General features: G+C 37.8%; 1 protein-coding gene and 1 pseudogene across 2 annotated transcripts in view; one reads left to right on the forward strand and one right to left on the reverse strand.

Annotated features, from left to right (window-relative positions):
* Positions 1-1,542: 1,542 nt before the first annotated feature.
* LOC124555714 (vinculin) overlaps positions 1,543-22,387 on the reverse strand; it is a 298,529-nt gene continuing 277,684 nt past the window's right edge. For both annotated transcript variants that reach the window (XM_047129722.1, XM_047129721.1), the window contains one exon: positions 1,543-2,042. The gene's annotated coding sequence lies outside the window, so the exon portion shown is untranslated. The remainder of the gene's footprint in view (positions 2,043-22,387) is intronic.
* Positions 13,506-13,622, forward strand: LOC124557010 (annotated as a pseudogene).

Consider the following 22,387-nt stretch of genomic DNA (forward strand, 5'->3'; position numbering starts at 1 on the left):
TTTAACACTAGATTTCCTTTGAAGAATATACAGCATATGGCAATTCTATTTGCACCACCAGTTAGCATCAGACTCTTGATGGGACCACATGTTCCCATAAGTATACAGATACTATATCTAATATGTGCGTTGATAAATAGTTGTGCTGACATTTCTATGTAAAACAGTATGGAACTCCCACAAGATTTTCAGACAGTGTGAATGAACACCTGTCTAATACAAAAATAAGCTTATAGTCACAGATCAATTGAGACAGGTAGCATAAAACAACACAGCAATTATTTTAAAATAGATTTGTGATTTAAGGCAATGAAATGTTTTCAACACTGGAACAACGTTCTTGCACCATTAAGCCATAGAAGCGTACATGATTATCAAATACAAGTGCACAACATTGTCTCTACACACCATATAATATTTCTTGCACCTTACAATTACCTTTATTATGTCTTCAAGGCACCTTATAGTTAACAGAAGATATGACGTGAGAACCTAACAAAATATTTTTAGTTAAAATTAACAGTTGATATTTTCAGGATAGACAATGGAGATGAAAACATATAATGAAACGAATGTTTATTTTGCACAACTATGAATCCGGAAACCAATAAAAATAAATTTCTTAGCTATAATCCAAAACTTAGAGTGTAAAACTGAGTGACTGAATTGCTGTGCTTCATCTCCTTAGTTTCCACTGAACCTACAGTTGCATGCTTACACTTTACAATTGGATCAGTTTTGAATTACAGACAACCAGCATTTGACATTTTTGTTTAGTTTTAAATGTAATAACTGTAAATACAGCACTATTTGTGTTTAAATGACAATTATCTGCATCAAGTTAATTGCTTTCTTCATTGCTATCAGCCATAATTCGGAAAGTACCCTGGTAACTCGTTTATTTACAGACATAAAACAAAATTCCTGTTCACATTTGATAATGTATCAAATGAAAGTATTAGTATATAGAAGGAGAGGAGGTACAACAGCATCTGAAGAAATGCCGTATCCATTTAGTGCGCAAGAGGCAAATACATAACAACACGTATTCACATGCCAGCTCTGAACAGTGATGAATGTATATGGTACAATGATGACAAAACCAAAATCCATGACACACATCAATCAGTTTTAGTGTTGTGATTTCTCACACATTCAATCCACTAGCTACTGAAGACAATGTGTTCCGAAATTTCCACGAAAACTGTAATAAGATGGTAGCACTAGTTAAAGTTCCATTGGGAACATGGATTTGTGACCTACAGTTCAAACATCAGTCCACTAGTGACAGAAAAATAATGACTCATTTTTGAAGTTCCTGAAGTAAAGTACCCAATAAATAAACATTATTAAGCTATAGTCACAAAAACACACAATAATTCAATGGCACAATTAACATATTAGATACTGTGTTACGACATGGCAAATACAATAAGTTTTTATATCCTATCAGATAAATAAATGAAAAAGATTTTTGATAGTTCCATACAGTTTCCTCTTTTTTTTTTTAAAAAAAAAATGTTTGCTACAGTACTCCACACAAAATTCTGCTTATTTCCTCTTACACTAATTTTAATAATCACTTAATAAAGGTGCAAAAATTTTGATGTCTACAGAAACTTTATGCTGTCTGCTGTCAACCTACACAGCAAGTGCAGTCAATTTGCTTTGCATGTTAACAATATCGATGTTAAAGCTGAATACTTGCGCAATTAGTCATCACGACTTTTAATTTCTACCTTTTTTTTCCATAGTGCATGGAGGGATCTAATGTCTTACTTCAACAATAATGACAGATTAAAAATAAGATAGATGGACATTTGCTAGAACTAGTTGAGACTCTAAAAATATTTTCCTACATTTGCTTTGTATAGAGTAAATCTCATTCTGTGGAAAAGACCATTAAAAATTACCCCATTTTTCTAAACAATTATGAAAATAGGTATTCCTTTCTACATCAAAAGGAACATTCTAGTGATTAAGAGTATCACCTGGATGCAGCAACATCAACCGTTCAGGTCAACTAGTTTTTTGCAAATAACCTGAAACATAAATGAAAGTATACTATTAATAACATTTACCAATATTATTGGTATGAGGAAAAACTAAAGCACTTTCAGTGAAAAGTCATTTTTTGAACCACCTCAGTATACACACCCTATGTGAAGTAGTGTCTTTACATAGGAGGCACCTGTGAGTGGGTTGTGTGAGTAACTGTATCCAACCTTACAAATATATTACGTCCAAACACTGTATCCCTATTTTCATTAGAATTTGAGGCTCTGAACAGTTGTGTTTTACTGAAAACTTTGGCTCGGTGTACACTGTAGAATGTATACCATCAACTGAAAGAATATATTGTTAAATTTTGTTAAGATCTGCCATGACAGAATTGCATTCAGGAATTGTTGGCTACATATTGTAAGTTAAAGATATCTAACTGTTCACTGCACTGTGCTGACTGCAAAGAACTGTACATGGGAAGACTCAGTTGTAGGTAGCCGAGGTGAGGTGAGAAAATGTACAAAGAGTTCATACTATGTTAATAATGCATGATGATAATACTGTGGACCACGAGCAACTTAAATCAATGGAAGAAACAACCTGTGCAAAAGAGCAAAGGTACTGCTAAAATATTCAGAGGCTGCAAGTTGTGTAGCTTTTAGTATGTTCATTATTTCTTAATGTCTTTCTAATTGTGAAATTCTGACAGTGTACAAGTGCAGAATCACAGGAACTACTTTGGAGATTCTAGCGTGAGCTCTCTTACTTTTCATTTCAAACAACGGGAGTACCAAAGTGTGTAAAATTATGTTGGAATTGCTGAGTGCTCATTAACCTAGAGGTTATCTCAACAGTAATCATACCCTAGTAATGAAAGCAATTAATTTCACAGATAAAAATGACCCATTTCTTTATATGATTACTGTGATATGAATTTCACAGTGCACGTTACAATTTATAGGACAGAAATTGGTTTGCTGCAGCTCTTTGTGCTTGTCTATCTGAAACATAGGACAAATATATCTGAAAACAAAGATGATGTGACTTACCAAACGAAAGTGCTGGCAAGTCAATAGACACACAAACAAATACAAACATACACACAAAATTCAAGCTTTCGCAACAAACTGTTGCCTCATCAGGAAAGAGGGAAGGAGAGGGAAAGACGAAAGGATGTGGGTTTTAAGGGAGAGGGTAAGGAGTCATTCCAATCCCGGGAGCGGAAAGACTTACCTTAGGGGGAAAAAAGGACGGGTATACACTCGCACACACACATATACAGACACAAGCAGACATATTTAAAGACAAAGAGTTTGGTCCAAACTCTTTGTCTTTAAATATGTCTGCTTGTGTCTGTATATGTGTGGATGGATATGTGTGTGTGTGTGTGCACACGAGTGTATACCCGTCCTTTTTTCCCCCTAAGGTAAGTATTTCCGCTCCCGGGATTGGAATGACTCCTTACCCTCTCCCTTAAAACCCACATCCTTTCGTCTTTCCCTCTCCTTCCCTCTTTCCTGATGAGGCAACAGTTTGTTGCGAAAGCTTGAATTTTGTGTGTATGTTTGTGTTTGTTTGTGTGTCTATCGACCTGCCAGCACTTTCGTTTGGTAAGGCACATCATCTTTGTTTTTAGATATATTTTTCCCACGTGGAATGTTTCCCTCTATTATATTGAAACATAGGACAACTGCATATACTCCATTAGCTACACTGTTACCTCTTAAATAACTAATTATTTTCTTATCTGTTAACTGATTTGACTTATACATGTAGTGTGCATACTAGAGAACACAGCATTACAAGATTATTATACATACAGTATTTTATGTAATCTTGTTATTCCATTATAATTTACATCTTTTAATTCCAATGGCATTGTTAGTTTTCTGTAAAATATTTTCCTTTAGTATAAGTTACTGAAATTTTTCCATTAATATGTTTTCATCAAAATGGTGTGAACTAATTACAAATTATTCAAAAATCCAACTCAATGGATAGCACTCATGTCACACTTTTCAGTAACTTTTGTATTGTTCTAAAAGTCATTAGGAAGTAATTATGCACATTTTGCTACACTCAAAAATACTTTAATAATTTGAGCCCTTAAGCTTGTTTATTTCCTAGTTTTGACATTATATTTTGGTTACCCTAATTTTTCTGAACTGTCTAGTGAATTTGATTATCAAAACAATACACTAATTAAGAAATAAATATTTATGAACCTGGAAATTTTATATGACAATAGGAAATCCACCATGTAGGTATACAGTGTATCAATTAAACACACTAATGTGGAAGACTTAAGGACAAAGTTAGCTTTCACATGATGTGTCACTGCCAAGCAACATAGTGCAATGAACACTGACCATATGTAGAACAAACAGCTACAGTATAATATAATACCATATAGTATAGTATAGTATAGTATAGCAGGTACCTGAAAGAAGTGTACTGAGACAAACAAAAAAAGACATTTTTATTCAAAAACAATAATTAGACTGATGTGACCATGATTTATAATTGTCCCCTGGACTTCAAAAAGGATTTATGACTAGCATGGACAGCAATGCATGTTCTGCTACATGTTCCCATGCTGGCCACAAGGTTGGTAAGGAGTTCATGTGGTTGGGCATTACATTCTTACACCAGTACAGCTGACAACTGCCGGATGGTCATTGATGCATGAGGATGTGCTATGATATGTCTCCCCATTGCATACCACATGTGTTCGATGTGATTCAAGATGGAGAACGGGCAGGCTAGTCCATTCGCTAAATATCCTCTCTTACCTGTAGCTCATCCACCTGTGTTGTTTGATGTGGTCACACATTGTCAGCCATTAAAAATGAGGTCAGGGCCACAACACATCCCTGAAAATGTGCACATAGGGAAGGAGCACAGTGTCACAATAATGTTTACAGTGAGTGTACTATGTTCAAATATTTGGGGTCAGTATGCCCATACAACATTATACCTCCACACACCATAACACTTGGACCACCAACAAAATGATAGTGTTCAACAATGTTCCTGGGTGCATTATATGTTTCTATCTATCTCCATATGAGGGTACATCCAGAATCACTTCTCAGGCTAAACCTGATCTCATCCAAGAAGAACACATGACCCGACACCTTGTTGGCCCAGCCCCTATGCTCTTGTCCCTATCGTAAACAGTGGTACCAGTGAACAGGTGTCAACTGAACACAACATACTGGTTTTTAGGCTAACATACCAGCACATGCAGCTGAGTATGAGACTGTGCACACATTGTTTGATTTGTGTCCCTTCTTGCTGTTGCACAATGTAGTGGTCATCTGATGCTGTAGCTGACCATCTTTGATCACCTCATCTTCTTTGGGCAGCAGTGCCTGTGGTTGAGAACTTTCCCCATGCATGTGAAACAATGCTGTGAGCAATATCAAACACCTGGCCTACACTCTTTCAGTTTCTGGATGATTCTTCCTTGTGTAAAGCCATCCAAATGTTCTCTCCAGGCCATGTTTTAATGCAGAGCACCACCACCACCACCACCACCACCACCACCACCACCACCACCACGCACCGTAACTGTCTCTAACTGACGCATACTGTGTTTTCCTGTTCCCTAAACTGTGTTTGTTGTGAAGCCAGCCCCATTTGGCACTATAGTCATGCTGACCTCATTCCACATGATGCCCAAATTTCTGCGCACAACTAAATGACCTCTAGCAATATGGTCCCAAACCCTCATCCATCAAGTATTTAATATGGTATCTTACTTTATCTATCTCATCCTTCAGTTTTGTAGAGTTGTGTAGAACATTAAATAATCATCTAACAAACAGTCAAGTCTGATTAATTATTGGTGAACAAAATAGGCTGAAACAACCACTAAATCTGACCTGTTTATTACTATAAATTAAAGTACAATTAGTGAATTCACAAAATATTCATATGCCTGTCTTTATATACCCCCTCCAGACAATAAGCAGTCTGCATCTAGCCATCAACCAATCAACATCTTAATGTTAAAGTCCATGGGCATCACACAATACGAGCATATTGTGTAGTACCATGCATGGAAGTCCATGCTTTCAAATTGTCACGATAAAATATGTGTGTAAAAAAGTTCACAGCTACAATCGACTCAATTAACATCTCTCTGTTGATGTGAATGTAAAACTCGATCCTAAGTTAAATGTGTTAACGATTCACTCTAAGAATTGTGCAGTACTGACTATTATCTCATGAACTGTGATCTGTGGAAGATTAATGTGCAAGCAGACAGTGCTGAGTTTATTACAGAACTACATATTTAATATGTTGCTCCTGAAAAGATCACAAAGTGTATGTCGTAACCTGTTACTGATGAAGAAAGAGAAGTGTAAGGTAAACTGGTCATCGCCCAAATATGGTTGAACTGGAATACATTTGTTAATAACTCAATCTTAAATTGAGGGTGTTTTGTCTGTTATTGGTTAACTTAGTTAAAAATTCAATACAGTTTTCAGCAAGAGACTATGAGTTTAAATGAGTTTAACGGGCTCCTGAGGCTAAACCATTTCCAATCAGGATAGTAACATTACATATCCTCTGCAAGCCTTTTCATTCCGCATAACTTCTGCAATCAACATCCATTTGAGCCTCCTTACTGTAGTTAAGCTTTAACATCCCTCTATGATTTTCACCCCTCTACTTTCCACTATTAGCAAACTGATGATACTCTGACGATTTTACGATTACTTTACCCAAGTTGTGATATACATTTCCTTTCTCACCAGTTTGATTCAGTATATCTTCTGTGGCACATTTCATATGTTTTTTTTCCTCCCCTTGTCTGAAATGTTCATTGTCAATATTTCACTTGCGTACAAGGCTACACTTCACTCACGTATCTTCAGAAAAGACTTCCTCATGGATATTTGATGTTAACAGATATATTATTGCCAGTCTGCATTCTATATTCTCTCTACGTTGGCCTTCATTAGTTATTTTACTGTCCAAATAGAAAAAAAAAATCATCTACCACTTTTAAACTCTCATTTCCTAATCTAATTCCCTCAGTATTGCCTGATTTAATTTGTCTACATTCCACTGCCTTTTTTTGAAATTTTGTTGATACACAACTAATAACCTCTTTCCAACATGCTATTCATTCTATTCAACTGATTTTCAAGCCCTTCACTGTCTTCGACAGAATTACAATGCCAAAGGCTAACCTCAAAGTTTTTAATACTTCTCCCTGAACTTTTATTCATTTCCTAATTTCTTGTTGGTTTTCATTGCTGCTTGCTCGGAGTACAGATTGTGTAATATCAGGGATCGACTATGAACCTGTCTCACACCCTTCTCAACTACTGGTTCCCAATCATGTCATTTTGACTCTAGCAACAGCAGTGAGTAGATAAACTTCTGGTTACAAATAACCTAAATTGGAATGATCACATAGATAATACTGTGGGTAGAGCAAACCAAAGACTGCGATTCACTGGCAGAACACTTAGAAGGTGCAACAGGTCTACTAGAGAGACTGCTTACACCACGCTTGTCCGCCCTATTCTAGAGTATTTGCTGTGCAGTGTGGGATCCGCATCAGGTGGGACTGACGGATGGCATCGAAAAAGTACAAAGAAGGGCACCTCGTTTTGTATTATTGCGAAATAGGGGAGATAGTGTCACAGACATGATATGTGAATTGGAGTGGCAATCATTAAAACAAAGGCATTTTTCGTTGCGATGGGATCTCCTCATGAAATTTCAATGACTAGTTTTCTCCTCTGATTGCGAAAACATTCTGTTGGCACCCACCTACATAGGGAGAAATGATCATCATGATAAAATAAGAGAAATCAGGGCTCGCACAGAAAAATTTAAGTGCTCATTTTCCCGCGTGCCGTTCGAGAGTGGAATGGTAGAGACAGCTTGAAGGTGGTTCACTGAACCCTCTGCCACGAACTTTATTGTAAACAGCAGAGTAATCACATAGATGTAGATGCTCTCTGCTATCTTCACAATTTCAAGGAGTGTATTCCAGTCAACATTGTCAAAAGCATTCTCTGAATCTATAAATGTTATAATCAAAGGTTTGACTTTCTTCAGTATATTTTCATCATTCATTCCTACATTTCTCTGGAACTCAAACTGATCTCCCCTGAGGTTCGCCTCTACCAGTATGGCCATTCTTTTGTAAATGATTTGTATTAGTATTTCCCAGTTACAACTTTTTTCAATGATGGTTCTGTGATATTCACAGCTATCAAAATCTGCCTTATCTGGAATTGGTAATTATTACAATCTTCTTGAAGTCTGAGGATATTTTGTCTGTCTCGCATATCTTGCACACCATGTGTAATACTTCTGTCATGGGATGGTTGCCCAAGGATCATAATACTAATTCTGAGGGAATGCCTTCTATGCCAGTTGCCTTGTTTCCAGTTAGGTCTTTCAGTGCCTGTCAAATTCTTCACACAGTATCATATCTCCAATCTCCTCTTCATCCATTTTCTCTCCCCTCTCCATAATATTGGGCTCAAGTTTATTTCCATAGTATAGCCCTTCTATGTTTTCATTTCACCTTATAGCCTTCCATTCTTTGCTAAGTACTGACTTGCCTTCTGTGCTCTTGATATTTGTACAGCTAGTTATCTTTTCTCCAAAGTTTTCTTTAATTGAGCTATAGGTGGCATCTATCATATCAGAAATCATATATGCCTCTATAGTGTAGCAAATCAGGATGGCTAGAGAAGAAATGCAGTTTCGTATGTACTGTAAGTATCTCTTTTTTTTCTTTTCTTTTTTGCCCATTTTATTCTAAGCTGCCTGCAATATACCATCTTTCAACGGTGCCCATTCTTCTTCTATGAGGTTTCCTTTCTCCCATTTCTATTTATCGTTGCCTAATTTCCTAACTTACTGCAGTTTCTGTACTTTCAATCTGCAATTCACAATTAACATCTATCCCTGCAGTCTGAAGTCTGGTTTAGAAATCTCTGTCTTATCAATACATAAACTATTTGAAAATTTATGTTGTCTAAAGGTCTTTTCCACGTATACAGCCATCTTTCATGATTCTCAAACCAACTGTCAATATTGACTAAATTGTGCTCTGTGTAAAATTCTATCAGGCAGCTTCCCCTCATTCCAAATCTTCAGTCCATGTTCCCTTATTATTTTACCTTGTTTCCTAACATTTAGTTCTAGTCCCCCAGCACAATTATATTTTCAACCAACTTAATAAACTGAATAATTTCTTTTATCTCATCATGTACAGTGTGTCTCAAAAGTAACAGATCACTTTCAGGAAAACATTAATATAATCAATTCTTTCCGGTCTTTGAGATGCTCGCTGTAAAAAAAAAAAAAAAAAGTCACTGCTTCATGAAAACTATGTGGTAAAACATTTTACATGAGCTGTGATGTCGAATTTATGAAAAAGTATCACCAAGAAGGACCAGTATCAGGCTTCTTGCAAACAAATTCACATGAAAAGGAAGTGTGCTTAATGATGAACATTCTGAATGACAATGTAATCCAGAGAATAGAGGCCACTGAACGGATAACTTCCTATGCTCAAATAAGGTCACATTTCACACATGCTGTTTTGAGAACCATCAAAACTGCAGGTTCAGGGGCGACGACAATTCTCGTGAGGTGCAAGAATGGAAGAGACACACCCCAAAACTGAAAGTAAGGCTAGGGATGACCAAGATCAAGATTAAGATTAAGATTTATGGACCATTCGTTTTTGCAGAGAAAATGATAACGGGTACCTTGACATGCCTGAATTTTTACAGGAAACACAATTCGTGTCTGATCAAATTCTTAATTCTGTTGTGTACAAGCAAGAGGGGCTCCTCACTATTTTGTTCTCATTGTTCTAGATTACTTCAAAGCACACGTTCCCTGGATGGTAGATTTGGCAGAGGTTCACTGCATATAGGGCCTACAAGGTCAAATGACTTTACCCCCGGGACTTCTTCATGTGGGGTTGCATCGAGACCCTCATCTACACAATTAAAATCAGCACTCTGTGGCAGCTGTATGATTGGATTGTAGAGGTGGTCAACAGTATCACAACTGATCATCTTAGGAAGGTGCTCTAGGATACAGTTGATAGATGTTTTCTTTGTGCTGACATGCAGGGCAGCAATGTTGAACTTTAATGATTTCTAATGTCTCATGTGTGCCCTTGTATTGATGCACAATTTCTGTATCAAGGTTGTTAAGTTCAGGTGACAGAAATCTGCCACATGTTTTCAAATCATGCATTTAAACATCTAATGTTCAACTTACAACCAATTATATGAGGACATGTTAATGCTGTGTTCACAGAAAAAATCTCCAGATGCATATGAAAGTGCATTGACACACAGTTAGAAAGACAAAAGGCACTTGTGTACTGTTAAGTTGACTGCACATCTCCATCATGACCAGGTGTATTTTCTATTTGTTTCTGTTATTTCTCTTTGTTGGCTGTTGAAAAACGAGTGAGACCAAAGCAAGAATATTGACATCAAGCTAGTAACTGATAAAGTAGAAAAAAGGGAGAGTCTTATGGAACATTGTGTTGGAACTGTATAAAAATAAAATTCTGATACGGTGAGCTTGGAAAGAATTGGTTTCAATCTTATGTAAAGGAACTGAATCAAGATAAAAAGAAAAATATAGGTAAGAAAACTTTATTAAGAAGTACACTTTCAGTCATATCATACTATCTGCAAGTTCAAGTCTACCTTCATCAACAAAATAAGTGATAAATTTGGTCCATATGTTGATGAAATGGGTTGTCCATTGTGGGTAGCATTTATAGTTGTGAGATTTTCTTCCAAGATGTCTTCATATTTAAATCCATCCCTCATTAAAACATACTTGCGAAGTATTGTAATCACTTGTACAATGTTTCTGGCACAATTCCATGATGGCACAAAGTTAACCAATAGTTAAATACCTTTTTTCATAAGTCAGCTGCTTTCCACCATAGGGTCTCATTAAATTTTCCATCAGCCCAAATGCTTCATCACCTAAAATCATATAAGGAAGTATAACAAGAGCAGGCATTGCCTGCAGGGGAAGCGACTGTTAAAACCAAGTTTTTGAAAACTGTCGCAAGTCGTATTTCCTATTCTTAATTTACCTGTTTTGCTCCTTAAATGAAGAAGTGCATCAGCTGAATATGAACTGTAAAAGATACAAATTATGATAATAGAAAAAAAAACATATGCTGACTTTACATAAAGTACATAGTCTACCTCCAGTGTGATGATTTAAACACAATCTGTAATGCTGTCAGTCAACTTAAAACATAAGTCACCATACTGGAAGTAGAATATGTGATTTATGTAACATAAATGTAAGTTTTCTGCATTATCTTAATTTGTATCTTTTACAGTGTATATTCTGATGATGCTCTTTTTCATTTGAAGAGTGAAACCAGTAAATAAAAAAATACAAAGTGTGAGTTGTGACTGTTTTCAAAAACTTACTGTAAAGAACTGCCATAGTGTGGCTTTGTGTTAAAGGTCTCTGTGTTGGTGTATCCAAAGATTCTCCAGAGAGTTTTTCATATAGAATGGAACCTCCAAAAATTCCTGTCTTTTCTATAGGTGCAAATGTCTATGCAGATAAAGTGATAGACACACATGGCACCAACAGCTCAACAGAAGAGATATTTTTAAGTTAAGTATAAGAATGTTTTACATTTTTTATTCTAAGACTTTTACTACTGAGAGCTACACTGCAACGAGAAAACATTGAGTACAGCTCAAATCTTTGATATATTTCAATCAATTTTGTTTTTTTCATTTGGTGTTAGCTTCACAGTGTCTTTTAATTTCATTCGAGTAACTTTGGATACATGATGAATTATCCCAGATACAGTCAATTTTCCAGTTTTATATGAATAGTGTAGTTCTTCCACCAAACACCCATTTACAAGATACCATATTTACTCAATTGTAAGACGAGGTTTTTTCCCCAAATCTGTCATTCGAAAAATACAGGGTCATCTTATATTCACAGATTAAGCTACTGCTGCTGAGGTTAACATTTTTATGTTGTTTAATATAGTATATAGGGATCATCTTACATTTACAGATGAAGCTTTGACTATTGAGGTCAGCACAGATTTATTTTGAAGAACTGGAAGGGCAGGGCTGGGCAAATGATACTCATATTTGAACAGGCTGAAGATTTCCCAATATGCCGAAGAACTCCATACAGTATTGACGCTGCTCGAACAACCACATGACATTTAACTCATGTGGCACTAGTGCAAGGGATACGCGAAAAACAATGAACTAGCTACTACAACAATCTTTTGCTCTGCTTAAAATGTGATAATTTTGTGAAACACAGCGGGGAAATAGCACTAAAAACTAGCATCTTAATCTCTTGTCGTGTTTGAACAAGTTTGCAATAAAAGTTCTCATGCATGCATAGACACCGTGCACAAACATTAATTCTGCTTTTTAAGTAAAGGTAACATTCAAGAATGAAATGTTGTCCTTCATAAAACACTACTTGATTCTGAACCGAGATTAATATTTTATTTGGTTTTGAGAGACTGTAATCATTTGCTAAGTGGGCTGCAAGTGAGAAATTCAGATGTTGTTCACTCATCAGAATAACGGGTAAAAACGTTACCAGCTTTTAATCAACTTAAGAACATAATGGTGGCATTCAGATCAAACAAGATGGAAAATTAATCCAGAATGAAATGTCAAACAAATGAAATAAATCATATTAAACTGACTAATTGTTGTCACGAGAATAAATTACAACATCAAGACCCATCAAGGAGTTGACAGCAGATGTCAGTAGATTGCAGGATGAGAGGAAGTTTGAGAATTTGACTGAGTTGTGATTACTATCTTGTATTTACGTATTATTTGCTGCTGTTACAAATGACTTTCACCCTAGAAGATATTGCAGCCCATGATTCACAGTTGCTCAAGAACAGCACTACAGAAAGGTTCGAGGGAGAATAGTGATAGAGCTTGGCTGAGAACTAGCAGTGCGAGGAGAAGGGTAATAAGCAGACAGCGCACTACGTCATGTTGCCAACCGAGGGAATCTATATGGCGCACTTTGGCTTTTTAGGAAGATCTACTATGCTTAAACTGACTTTAAAACTAGACAAATTCTCAACAATAGTATTCATTTCTGCAGGTGACTATAAAAGTCTAGATAGCTTCCAGTGGTGTGCTTACGCATTTCATGCTGGAACGTCATCGACGCTCACCGTGGTGTTTAAGAGGAACAAAAGGGGTTGTGTCAGCTGGTGGTTTTATACAGGTAATGAGAGAACAATAGGCAGACAATGTGTTTGGAAGCTAGTGATATATTGCAATATTCTCACGCTAGTATCGAAGCGAAATTCAATACGTATTCGGATAACAACAGCTGTGCTCTCAGGCCCCACAGCAACCACAACCTCAGAAATTGCAAAATATTCAGAAGAAACAGCCAAAGATTTGTTACAATGAAGATACAAATTTCATAGTTGTACTGTTAGGGTAGGTAACGGCTTGCTGCAGTGGATGCACCGGTTCCCATCAGATCACTGAAGTTAAGCGCTGTCGGGCGTGGCCAGCACTTGGATGGGTGACCATCCGGGCCGCCATGCACTGTTGCCATTTTTTGGGGTGCACTCAGCCTCGTGATACCAATTGAGGAGCTACTCAACCGAATAATAGCGGCTCTGGTCAAAGGAAACCATCATAATGACCGGGAGAACGGTGTGCTGACCACACGCCCCTCCTATCCGCATCCTCAGCTGAGGATGACACGGCAGTCGGATGGTCCCGATGGGCCACTTATGCCATAAGATGGAATGCCTTTACTGTTAGGGTGACAAAAATAGTGATACCACAGACGACATGGTTATTAAGCCAAAAATGTAGAAAAGAAAATGGTCCGCAAATTAATGTAAACCATTTTTTTTCCATTTATATTATTTCTCCTTGTATTAACAAAATGCAATCAATGAAAGACAGAAATTTCGAATATGTATAATGCTAACATTTAGGCCGATACTTTATATCAATAAAACAATTTTTAAATCTGATTAGTCAGGATATGTTAAAAAGAAATACTTCTCAAGAAGCCTATTGAAAATGGGGTGTCATATCATAAGGGTCATCTTATATATGGGTAAATGTGATACCTGAAACCAAAACAGACTGCAAGATAGTGAATGCACAATGGGGTGAGCATTCTACCAATCGCTCCATTCCTTGATGATGTAAATCTGCTCCTTGGTCATGGAGACATTTGAGAACTGCAGTGTGAATGTCCCCATTGTTGAAAAACTTTCTGAAGTTTCTATGTACTACTGTCATAAGCACTGACTTTCTCTCTATTTTGGTTATGATAATGCATTCTGTATGCTATTTGTAGTAGCACCTAGGATTTGCATTTTTGTATTCATTATTAGATCAACTCCTGCATTATCCATATTCGATTTTGTGTTCATAACCCTGTGCCCACTTGACCAGTAATCAGGTTTTTGCTCACACTGCCCCCTCACTAAGTCCAACGACATGTAACTCAACCTATCTATTTCTCTTCTTAAATTCTCGACCTTATCCACCCAATAAAGGGACCTAACATTCCAGGGCCCGATCTGAAGAATACCATGTTTCTTTTCCCCTGATGACAACATTCTCCTGAGCAGCCGATGCTTGAAGATGTGAATGAGGGACTATTTTACATCTGGGATATTTTACCCAAGAAGGTGCCATCAACACTAAACCATGTGAAAGAGCTGTATATTCCTGGGAAATATAATGGTTGTAGCTGCCTCTTGCTTTCAGCCATTCATGATAACAACATAGTACTGTCATACTGGCTAATGTTACCAAACCATATTAGTCGACCATCCAGAATGTTTTTCCTTTGAGTACTTGAGAGACTGTTGCCCCTCTTCAAGAGCTCTACAGATACCACTCCAATGTGGCTGCATTCACAGTACCGCTGTCTGTCATGTTTAGGCATGCAAGGTACATGATTAAAAAGTACCAATAATACTTTTGTGTGCATTGTAATGAAAGCCTACATAATGAACAACTGGATAACAATATGTATTTATCAAACATAATGCTCTTCAAGCAATGGTGATGAAAAGTGATTAACAGTGTCAATCATGTGATATTTGCTGAAGTGAAACCAATTTTCCAGACCTGTGTTAACTCAAAACTGTGTAAAAATAGCTTCTGTAAATTTACAAAACAATTTAGTTTGAATGAGTAAGTTAAGGATTTTGGCTGACAGCTTAAATATTAAACATTCCACTATTAAATGCGCCTGTCTGCAGACCCATGGCTCCTCTACATCTTGGGGAGAAATGTATCCTAACACATATTACTGTTATTCTATCATGGTTTTTCCAAAGCAATCAGTTACTAATTACAAGTGCTGAATCTTAGGTTCTTAATTAAACTGCTGATGTTTTGTAATTCTGAACAGGGTACTCTCTTCTTTTCATTAAATGATATTACATGATCTTGCATTAGAAAGCCACCTCACAGCATTAAATACTTTTTGAGGATTATTATTGTTGTGCTTGCATTATTATTTCATGTCTTGTACCTTGCGCGCGCGCGCAGGTGTGTGTGTGTGTGTGTGTGTGTGTGTGTGTGTAATGACAGTAAAGTGTGCATTTGTACAAATGTGGTTCTACAGCACTGTTGCTCTCCCTGTTGTTTAAGTATGGTATCCATTGAAGAATACGATACACAACCTTTCCCTGTAATCAGGTCTGGGACTTCATTTAGTACAGTAGTAAACTCTTACTTCACACATGACGATTTCTGTATTATTTAGTTTGTACTGGTGACAAGTTCTGTTAATCTATTATGTCATCTAACACCACGGCAGCAATTCAAGTTGCCATATTCAAAATTAGGATATCAGCGAGTATGATGCTACAGTATGGGTGATGTTGGCAGTAGCAGTTTGTAATGAGAATAGTGGAAAGTAAGAAGTGTCGCCAGGCATGGATGACACAAAGACATACTGATAGTTCCATAACACATTATCTTAAAATTGTGTTGTTGAAATTGAAATTTTGACAGATTTTAAAATTTAGTATAAGAAAATGCAAAACAGAATACTGGACTACAAACATACAGATTTTAAAGCAGATGATCAGGCAGTGATAGCTGAAGGCTTATAACAGCAAACCAACAAAAATAAAATACCATATACGGTATTGAGCAAAAGGTTTTGAACGCTAGACATATTTTTTGATTTAACTAAGGCATTTGATCGTGTTAATCACAAAATATTGCTCCAGAAGTTGGACCATTCCAGAATATGGAGAGTAGCTCACAGTTGGTTCACCTCTTACTTTAGCAACAGACAACAAAAGGTCATTATTCACAGTGTTGAGAATAGCTGTGATGTGGAGTCTGAGTGGGGCACAGTCAAGTGGGGAGTGCCCCAGGGATCAGTGTTGGGGCCACTCCTGTTCCTTATTTATATAAATGATATGCCCTATAGTATTACGAGTAACTCAAAAATATTTCTGTTTGGTGATGACACTAGCTTGGTAGTAAGGGATGCTGAGTGCATCATTAGCTAGGTTTCAAATAGTGCAGTTCGAATGGTATCTGAAGTGAGTGATCGTTCGACACAAAAATTAGTCTACTTTGCTTATGTCACATGGTATTATATTTTGGGGTAACTCTGCCCATTCTGAAAGGATATTTTTGGTTCAGAAATGGTCGGTTTGGGCAATAAGTGGTATAAGTTCACGAACCTCTTGTCAATCCCTGTTAACGAGTCGGGGTATTTTGACATTAGCCTCTCAATATATATGTTCCTTACCGTCATTTCTTCTTAACAATATTAGCTTATTCCCAAGAATAAGTAGCTTTCATGATCATTTTATTTCACTCAGTTAATAATCGGCAGAAATCAAACCTGCATTTGGATCGGATTTAGTTAACTCTTGTGCAGAATGGTGTGTAGTATACTGCTGCAGCCATTTTCAATAAGCCACCACTCAAATTCAAAAATCTTAGCAGTAATCCATGTGCTTTCAAATCGAAACTGAAGAGTTTCCTCGTGGGTCACTCCTTCTATTCTGTTGAGGAGATCCTTGAAAAATTAAGCTGATTCTTGTTCTATTGTTGATGGCGTTTACTTAAATTTATGGACTGACTTTTTTTGGGTTCATAAACATTTTCTTTTTATCTGTTATTACTTTTATGTTGTAATTTCATGTACTGACACGTTCCATGACCTTGGATATTTGCTCCTCAATTTGGTCCTATGGCACCTGACATGTAAATAAAATTAAAAAAATAGTCAATGACAGTACATCCACTTGCAATGATGACCCATCTGCATATGGCATATTCTCCAGATCTTCTCCAACTGCTGTTTAGCAGTTGCCCCAAAATGAAGAAAAATCTTGAAGAAGCAACAGCTGGTTTCACTAACACTTAGATAAAAAAGTGAAACTTCAAGTACACTGGACAGAAACACACAAAAATAATAAGCAGAAGCATATGGTAAATGGATGCTTTTATAGACCACCAGTGCAGTAATGGTGAAGCACTCAAGAGAGAACATGTAGTATTTTGTGAATAAGTTTCCTGATCATGCTATTGTAACAGAGGGTGAGTCCAACTTGCCTGGTATAGAATGGGAGAGTCAAGCGATCAAAACTGGTATCGGAGACAGATATTTGTGTGACATTATTCTCATATCAGGTCCAAAAGTTAACTCGAGCAGATAGTTAGAGAACCAACTGTGAAAGTAATGTCTTGACCTTCTAGCAACCAACAGACCTGAACTTTTTGAATCAGTCAACGTACAGGAGGGTATCAGAGGTCATAAGGCAGTTATAGCATCTATGATCACAAGTATTACAGGGAATGTTAAGAAGGGTAGGAAAATATTTTTGCTTAGTAAAAGTGACAGGATACAAATTACTGACTATCTGAGTAGTCAATATCAAATGCTGAGGATGAAGATGTAGAGCACATAAGAAAAAAAAAAAATTCAAAAACATTGTTCAATATGCCATAGACAAGCATGTCCTGAGCAAGGTATTAAGGGATGGGAAAGACCCACCATGGTTTAATAACCTTGTTAGAAAATGGCTTCATCACAGAGTCATAAGAAGTAAAAAACTAACCCACAAACAAAACTTAAATGAAGATAAAATAAGCATAAGGAGAGGAATGAGGAAAGTGTTCAATGACTTTGAAAGTAAAATTCTTCCAATGGAGCTGACTCAAAACTCTAAGAGGTCTTTGTTTTAGTAAATGCAGTAAGCAAATCAAAATAATATATTCAGTCACTCAGGGACCCTACTAGAACTGAAACAGAGGATGATAAAGAGAAGTATGAAATACTGAATTCAGTGGAAAGGCTTCATCAGGAACAGATGAATCTACTCTATCTAGCAGAAATAATCTCCTAGCCTTCTTGATTGATTCATTTAGTAACCATAGTCACTATGATGACATCATGGACACTAATCCCTGTCTCTATACTGATGCTGTCAATAAGGTCAGGGCAGTTTGTAGCTACAAGGTCTAAAACGTGTCTATTGTGAGTGGGCTGTCGACATAGATGCTCAAAACAGCTTTTGGAAAAGTTGTTTGAAAATATTTTGCAGGAATGTCTGTCTGTACCCCCTGTGGTGAATCCATAGACATCCTAGTCTACACTCAGTAGGTTAAAGTTGCCGCCAATAAATATGGCATGAAGTGGGTACTTCCGCACTACTGTCCATAGTAATTCAAAGAAAGACTCTAAAACTATCACTGTGGAATCAGATGGCTGGTAAAACATATAAAACATCCAACAATGAACTTGGTTTCACCTGCACCCATTACACGTGACCAAATAAGTTCACTATCACACTCAAATTTGACCCCAAGAGAGAGAATATTTTTGTCAAATGCAATGAACACTCCCATTCCTATGTCGTCTAATCTGTCATTTCAATACATGCTCCATAAATTGCTAAATATCTTGGAGCTTACTGCAAGGGCATGCTGAGAAGCCTCAGAATTACTTGTGTGGAAACTCTTAAAGCTTCTAAATAAAACAAATGTTATTAATATTATACATCTTTATTCTTCATGTCTACATATTTATTTCTCAACATAGTTACCCTGGCAATGAACACATTTCTCCCAATGAGAGACCAGTTTGATGACACCACCACTGTAAAATATTTCGCTTTGTTGATGGAACCACAACCTCACCTCTGGTTGCATTGTTTCATCACTATGACGGCGTTCTTCAAGTTTTGCAAACAGATGAAAATTGGATGAGGTCAAGTCAGGACTGTATGGAGGACGACTGATGACAGTGAATCTCAGGTGTCCAATTGCTGCAGATGTCACAGTGCTCATGTGTGGTCTGGCATTATCATGATGAAGGGAGCTTGCTCCATGTGTGGACGAACTCTTTGAATTCGAAACTTGATTACAATGCACTGTTTCCCAGGCACTGATATAATTATGTCACACAACACCATGTTAAAGGATACGATTTGGAGCCCTTTATTCGCAGAGGCCTGCTAATACGTAGACATGAAGCATACAGATGTAGAATGTTAACAGCATTCATTTCTTTCAAAAACCTTAAAAGAGTTTTAAAATAAAACATTGGAGGTATTATTTTTCAGCATGCCCTCATACTTCAGGTTACAACCAGCTCTTGGTTCCAAGAATAATTTGAGACTGGTAACTTTTCTGGAGGGCAGTAAATTGGGGAAGCTTGTTAATTGTACTTCAACAATTTACTGATAAAATTTTGACAGTCAAAATGTCTTTACTCAAACTCGGTCTGATGTCTCTTTCTGCATATCAACTGGTGAGTATTTATCAGAGCACATCAAACTACTGGCTAGCCTAAGAAACCATCATGTGCACTCCACAAGTATCCTGCTACCCAAGTAGCTGCTTCCCTTGTGCAGTGCACCCCTGACCTAAGAACAGTAGTCCTATAATTCGCCACCCTATAATGCAGATCTAGAAATCTGCAGGGAAGACTGTCACAGAGTTGACAAAGGTTTTGGTTGAGACCCCCCACTCAGCTCCAAACCAAAGGACCCCGTCACCTCTGGGAATAAGCTGCAAATTGCAACCTCTGCTTACACCATCACATGTGAGGTCAGCAGCCTTCACCACCTCCAGCAGCTGCCTTTATGAACTGAAAATTGCCTCAGAACCCAAGCAACAGGCTTCATTACTGACAATTTAAGTCACAACTTGCAGATGAGTGCCCTTTCATGCTCGATAGCCAAAGGCAAGGGTCTGCCCCACGTTTTAGATGAGGCCTCCCTGGCAGACATACCAAGTGCACATTGGCTTTCTTACTGGTCCTGCAGGCTATTTCTCCCAAGGGGAAAACTCCCGATAAGCTGCCCTTGTGTGCCTGCTTGGAACCTGCAGACAGAATGGCCACCTGTCCACTCAGAGTGAATAAGCAAGGCCTCACAGCCAGTCTACACATTGGCTCCCCACCTCAAGTGACGCAAATGTGTTACCACTCACCAATCATCCTGCTGTGAGGACAGATCCACTGCATAGGGTAAACTAGGGCCTGTGGGAGAATCAAGTGACACCTGAGGTGTCCAATGCAGTGCACCACATTTTCTGCCACTACTACACTCCGAGGCAGCAGTCTTAATAGAACTGACCGTAGCCAAAAGAATATCCAGCTGTTTTGGAACTGTGACCAGCTCCACCTGCACCTGTACAGATCACGAACACGTCCTAACCATTCTACAAGGGTTGACTGAAAAGTAATGCCTCCACCTTCATAACTCTTCAACAGTTGGCAGCATTGGTATGCGGCAGGTACTGGCATGTTCCTTAGCCTCTTCTCTACAGCTCCTGTTGGCGGGAAGCCTTAGCATTGAATGGTTGTGTTGTTACAGTGTGAAGTATGGAACCCTGTGCAGATGGTCGGTCAATGCGATTTAAGCAACATGCAGTCATTGAATTCTTGACAGGAGGAGGTGTCACCCCAAAGGAGATTCATCACAGAATGAAAGCAGTTTATGATGATTGTGTTGATGTGAGTACTGTGCGTCAGTGGGTGAATAAGTTTAAAGATGCTGAGGCAGAAACATCTGACCTGCGCGACAAACAAAGAGTTGGAAGTCCTGTAACAGCAACCAATGAGTTTCACAAGCAAAATGTTGACAGATCGATTCAGAACAATCGTCTTATCACTCAGAGAGAAACTGCAAGCACAATCGGCATTTCACAAGAACGTGTGGGTCACACTATTGCTTTGCTTGGCTATTGGAAGACCTGTGCACGGTTGGTACCCCAGATGCTGACTCTTGAAATGAAAGCACACAGACTTGAAATCTGCCAGGAAATCCTCTCACGTTACGAGAATGAAGGTAACGCCTTTCTCCATTAAACTGTAACAGGAGACGAAACGTGGGTACGGGTACACCATTACAACCCGGAGACGAAACATCAGTGTATGGAATATCAACACAAAGACTCGCCCCAGAAAAAGAAATTCAAGATGCACACCTCAGCTGGAAAAATCATGGCCACAGTGTTCTGGGACACACGGTGTTATCCATGTTGATTTCCTTGATCGTGGAACAACAATAAATTCAGAGTGTTACATTACAATGCTGCGAACTCTGAAACGATGGCTAACAAGGGTCTGAAATGAGAAGGAAAATGTTTTCCTGCAACATTACAATTTCAAACCACACACTTCACATGCCACCACAGCAGAACTTCAGAGACTGAATCTCACCACCGTACAGCATCCTCCATACAGTCCAGATTTAGCACCGTATGACTTCCATCTGTTCCCCATAATGAAAGACAATCTGCAGGGACATCATTATGCTTCTGATGAAGACGTTGAGAGAACTGTGAGACTGTGGTTGCGGAAATAGTGTGTTGACTTCTTCCTTGATGGCTTCTGAAAATTTGTTCATTGTTGGCAGAAATGTATCCAATTGGCTGGTGATTATGTGGAAAAGTCAATATTGGTAATTAAAGATCACATTCTAAGGATTATTTCTGCGTTTGATATATTAAAATATTCCCATGCAAACCCAATTAACAAAGGTGGAGGCATTATTTTTCATTCAACCCTCAGAGGATTACTAACGTAAGTACTGACCATAAAAGCGTAGACAGAAACCTAGATATGCGAACTGCTACCCTTCTGATGTGCCACTAATGGAGGCTGATGCCTTATGAGCTGTGCAGCTAGCTGTTCAGGGGAAATGACAGTCATGCACAGATTGCCTGATGCAGATGTGTAATAGGCAACAGTTGGGGCTGAAACGAATGGTCCCTGGCACTTTAAAACAAATCAAAGATGACTAGTGCTCTACAGACTGGCTGAATTTACACTTACAGTTACAAAATGCAAGAGTAAACCTCTT

Source organism: Schistocerca americana, chromosome X (genome assembly GCF_021461395.2).
Source record: "Schistocerca americana isolate TAMUIC-IGC-003095 chromosome X, iqSchAmer2.1, whole genome shotgun sequence".
Taxonomy (NCBI): Eukaryota; Metazoa; Arthropoda; class Insecta; order Orthoptera; family Acrididae; genus Schistocerca; species Schistocerca americana.